We start from the raw sequence: 5,522 nt of genomic DNA, 5'->3' as shown, positions 1-5,522 counted from the left end.
CCTACACAACAAGCATCTTGAGTCTCCCTCATAGCCCTTTGTAAGAAGCCGGTCTCTTATAGGTAACAAGTTGTTACGTACATGCCCTCCAAACACATATTTGGACTTTCCCAGGCCCTTTGTAAGAAGCCGGTCTCTTATAGGTAACAAGTTGTAGAGCTCGTCGATACGATCGCGTGCATATGTGGAACGCAATATTCGGAGTTCGTATGAATAAGTTATGAATATTTGAAATTTGGGAATTTTCTATAAATAGGGAAATTTTCTGATTTTTTTCATAAGGACGAAAATCTCTCCTTTTTGCTGAACAGTCCCTCCCCCCCCCGCTCTCTCTCTCTCGCTCGAAACCCTCACTATGCTTGCAGACCCGCCGACCCGACCCGGGGATTTCTCCCCCTCCGGCCTCCTCCGGCCCCGGACCCGGACCTCACTGGACTCGCCTCCGCACGTCCAGCCTCCCTCCGGTGTCTTCTTGGCCGCCGCTGCCTCCAGACGGAGATCGGAGGAGCCACAGCTCCGATCGGTGACCCGGCCGGATCTCTAGTTTTCCGGCGTCCCCTCGGCCGATCCTTCCCATTTTCGTGATCTCCTCCTCCCCTGATCATCCCCATGTAAGTCTTTCATCACGATTTTGTGTGTAGAACGCTAGATCAAGGTTTGACTTTTTCGACGTCCCTGATTCAATCCAGGATCTGATCAGACGCACCAGATTAATCCAAACTTCAAAGCTTGATCTAGGGCGATCTAGACCGAATCTCGCTTAGCTCCAGGTATGAAAGTTGATCACCCTTTTATTTTGAAGAAGTTTGTAGTTGACGACTTTTGCATCGGAGGTGGTTGGCCCGGCGTTGACCGCCGGCGTTGACCGCCGCTTGTGGCGGCGCGTCCGGCCGTATTTTTGTGTTCTGTTTTCAGTTTATTCATCTATGCATCCATACGAGCGTTTTGATATATTATATGATTATTTTAGAAAAAGTTGATAAATAGTGGATTTACGTTTTGACGTTACTATTTAACGTTTTTACGTTTTATCTTCGGTTTGCGATCTGTGAAGATCAGACCATCGGTTTTACTTCAAATTTTAATATGTTGATCGTATGACTGTCCCGATGACTTTGTGTGGTCACGGGCGAAGATCCGACCGTTGGATCTTCGTATAATTGTGAAATAGTGATTCGGAAGGCGATTCGTGAGAATCCGACCGTCGGATTTTCATGAAATTTTGTGGAGATGTTTATAAGGACGATTCAGGAAGATCCGACCGTTGGATCTTCGTGATAATTTTGGAGGATGATCCTAAGGGCGATCCGTGAGGATCCGACCGTTGGATCATCATATAATTTCGATCCGACCGTTGGATCGTCTTATTTTCGAATCCGACCGTTTGATCACCTTTATTTTTGAATCCGACCGTTGGATCGTCTTTATTTTAGAATCCGACCGTTGGATCGTCGTTTAAGGTTATTTCGTGTTTCGTTTACTAAGCAAAGACCATACTTGATTAGGTACTTGACGGTTTGAGTTGACGAGCGTTCGGAATATTGATATATTCGACTTTTTAGAAGACGCAGCTGGATTAGAGGTGAGTAAACCTCACATGGTTCATATTACGAACCGAATAAATTTAATTACTCTATTTTTGTGGTAATTGTGTGAAAATATTTATGGAATAAATATTTGTTTTAAATCATATGGACTTGATCAACTACGGTCCATAGGTAAGTAAAATGATTTTATTATACAAATGAATTTCACGGTTTTTATACTTGAACTATAGTTGGTATTAGTAGTCATTCCTGAGCGGATGATTACGTATATATATATTTACGTGAAATATATATGTTGATTGGTATGTGAATAGCATGATGAAATGATTGAGAATTGATTGGACATTATTCAAGCTATTAATCTCCCATTTAATTGTTGAATAATGAAATGTTGATCATGTGATGTGAAAGCTATTTTATATGGCCAATGGTGAATATGTGGAAATTATTTAAGAAGTAAAGATTTGTCTTGAAATAATATGTCTCTTATGTGGGTGTACATATGCATATTTACAATCTAAAATTTATAAAGATTGTATGTTGTGAAATTGATTATGTCTGAAAAATATAATTATGAAGCCGGGTGATTACAACAACCCCGTGCTTAAGTGAATTACTGGTAAATGTGCTTCGTGGTTGTGCTTCGTGGTTATGCTTCGTGGGGTGCTGCGTGGTTATGCTTCGTGGGGGTGCTGCGTGGTTGTTAAGCTGTGGGCTTTAGTCCCTTCAGATAGTGCACTATTATACTCTTAGGAAGTGTGCTTACTTTGAGTATACATACCTTAGTTGTGTCTTTGGTATGCTGCGGCTTACCCGTACTTTGGGAATAGTACGTCGGTCCCTAGTACGTGGATTTATGATTTGATACCAGTCAACCTGGTTTTCCCGTGTTTTGGTATTATGGACCCTAACACGTGGATTTATGATCTGATACCAGTTAATCTGAAAATTCACTAAAAAGACTTATGTTATGTTGATCAAATATCTATCCATGATATATTTGAAATATGTGAAGGTGTTATGTGAAATTGATCAAATATCTATCCATGATATATTTGAAATATGTGAAATTGATCAATATCTATCCATGATATATTTTGAATATGTGAGGGTGTTGGTAAAAAGAAAATCAAGTATTGCTTTAATGTTATTTCACATATTAATGATGCAATATTTGCTGATTGAGTTTTAAAAGAGAGTATCGAAAAATACCTACTTTTATGTTTATATGATTTTTGGAGTTATCTTGTGAGTGTGTTGATTGTTTACTTGAGTTATAATAATTGTAATTAAATAAATCAACAGTTTTTTCTTGTTTACTCACGAGCTTTGCAAAAAGCTTACCGGGTTTGGTGTTGTTGCAATCCCGGTACACTATTCAAATTGTGTAGCGGGTAATCTCACAGGTCAGGAGAATCAGGGCAGTAATCGTGCAGTTTAGAGTACTAGTATTAGATTTACATCATTTGTTTTGTGAGGAGAATTATACTCATTTGAGTTTTACAATTTGATTTGGTGAGAGTGTGCTGTAATAAGTAGCTTGAGGATTTGGTTTATGTAATATTAAGAGGTGTAAGGTGTGGTTGTTTCTGAGAGAAAAATTCAGAACGTTATTTGTATTGTTATTAGTCATGTTCCGGATTTGAATCCTTATTTCAAAATTCGGGGCGTGACAGTTTGGTATCAGAGCGTAAGGTGCATATTCAATGATTTGTCAATACTTTCCGAGTGATGGCCCGTCTGCAGCGGATCCCCATCGTGTGCTCTTCGGTATTGATCAAGTCATTGGTATGTAAGAGTGTAGAAGTCATCTAGGACGTTAGGTCGTATTAGGTGTTATGAAATATCTCGGTGTGTTAGTATTTTGGTGATTAGGTACTTGTATTGACTTATGCTATGTTTGAGTGTTGTACAGGTTTAACCACGTATTGCTTTGCTTCTAAAGTAATGGACAGATTGGGAAGCATAATTAAGAATTGAGGTAAACCCTTAGGTTGAGGTATAGTCTTATGTAGGAACATGATCTTTCTATGGAGACAGTTGAGGATGAGGTGTAGGCATTTGAGGTTGAGCTGCCTGTTCCACTAGTGGTTGATGTGATTAATTCTATTCTTAGGTTGAAATGGTGAAAAATGTTGAGGATTTAGGAGTAGTTGGAAAGAGAATTGATCTCACAACTCAAGATGATAGGAGTGTGAGAGATTATGAGATAGAATTATCTAGACTATTGGTTTAGGAGACGAATGGATGCTAACTTTAGCAAGGTGTAAGGAATAGAGGTGCCTTATCAGCCTTAAGACTTTTTTGACTAAGGCGAAGTGTGATACTAGAGGACCTAATCCCTTGGTGTGTTGTGACAGACTGTGCTTGATGTCTATAATAGGCTTTTGCGTGTGACTTCTTTTTGTAAAATGTTGTTCTATGTGGTATGTTGCATGATGCTAGCTAGACTTCTGTGTGACTTAATTGATTGTTAGGTTTTGAATGATTGTTTGTGATACATCATTATGAAAGAGGCGTGCAGCAGAGTTGGCTAAGGTTTTGAAAGAGTAATGGGTGGCCAAGGTTCGACCCTTGGTGTCGTTGTTGGTTTGTTTTTAATGAAAGACTACCACATTCATTCAGTCTTATTACAAGTCAGAAGCGAAATATAGTAATTGTCCAACGAAAGTTAAAATGCGGAAAAAGAAATACAATAACTAGAAGATTAATTATTTTTACTTCTTCCCCTTCGAATGGGAAGGCTCAGCGATCTCCTCCCTGAGTTTGGTGTTCTGATCAGAGACCTCTTCACTATCCTGTGAGTCAGAACTGGTTGAGTCAAGATCTTCCCAAGGAACATGAGGAGCGGTGCGCGGGCGAGTGGCAGCCCTTTTGCTGGTTTCAGCCTCAGGAGCAAGGTCCTTGTGGAGTGACGCAGCAACTTCCTTGCAAGGGAACCCAGGAGGGTGACACTGCATGTTATTGACCTTCTGAGCAAGCTTGTTTATTTCGGTGTGACAACGGATCAAAGAGTTGTTCATATCAGAGATGTGGTCGATCATACATGTGACTCGCCAATCCGTCACCATAATACCATCACGGAGAGAGGAACGCAGTGCATCAATTGAGTCTGACAAGCTTTCCAAGGTGGCCACAGGCCGAGGAGCACTAGCAGCTCGGGAGGAAGAGGATTCGCTGGGATGCAGTCTGGGAGAACGACGAGGCAGAGGAGGAGGACTGCGGCTACGCTCACGTATAGGACGATGGTCCCCAGGACTCGTGAGGCCAGCGCGAGCGACCGCTTGACGACCCTCTTCTTCTAAAGAGAGAACACGATATTGATTGACGCCCATGCGAGCGGTAACCTTGGTTCGAACCATGATGGAGGAGAAGGATTAAAGTGATGAAGAAAGGATTTGAGTTTTGAAAGAAAGGCTGAAGGTTGAGAGAAAATGGCGAAAGCTCTGAAGAAATTTCTTTTCTTTGGTGTGAACAGTCGTTTCCCCGGAACGCACCTATTTATAGAACGAGGTGAGCAGATCTCCACCGTTGGATAGACGATCTCTGTGATTTATTCTACGCGTTGGATTAAAAGTTGCCCGAAAACACGGAAAAGCTGTTGGCGCGTGGAGAGCGCGTAAGGGGACCGAGCGAATCTCGAGGCACTGTGGCAGACAGCTCTAGCCGAAAGTAAATTTGACTGCCGTAAATCACGGAAAGGATAAGCCGTGCAGGTGGGCTGTACATGGGCTTGTCCTGTATCTATGCCCTTACTGTAGTTGTGGTTGGAGGCCCGTTGGGCTAAATCTCTGAAATAGTTTCGGGTGGAATTGTGGACCGGATTTCTGCAACAGTTTTGCGTATTTTTGTGCAGGATTGATGAGATGGTTGCGTTTAAATTTCGGGACGAAATTTCTTTAAGGAGGGTAGACTGTAATACCCCGAAAAATACAAATTAAATTCTGTGGATTTTTATAATTGATTTCTCGGTAT

General features: G+C 41.3%; 1 long non-coding RNA gene across 1 annotated transcript; it reads left to right on the top strand.

The window, feature by feature from the left end:
* The first annotated feature begins 1,524 nt into the window (after window positions 1-1,524).
* On the top strand, window positions 1,525-3,123 carry LOC121052469. The gene is made up of 2 exons (XR_005809172.1): window positions 1,525-1,582; window positions 2,939-3,123. It is a non-coding gene; the product is annotated as an uncharacterized LOC121052469 (long non-coding RNA).
* The last annotated feature ends 2,399 nt before the right edge of the window (window positions 3,124-5,522 follow it).

Source organism: Rosa chinensis, chromosome 4, assembly GCF_002994745.2.
Source record: "Rosa chinensis cultivar Old Blush chromosome 4, RchiOBHm-V2, whole genome shotgun sequence".
Taxonomy (NCBI): Eukaryota; Viridiplantae; Streptophyta; class Magnoliopsida; order Rosales; family Rosaceae; genus Rosa; species Rosa chinensis.
This window is presented reverse-complemented; position numbering and strand designations above follow the sequence as displayed.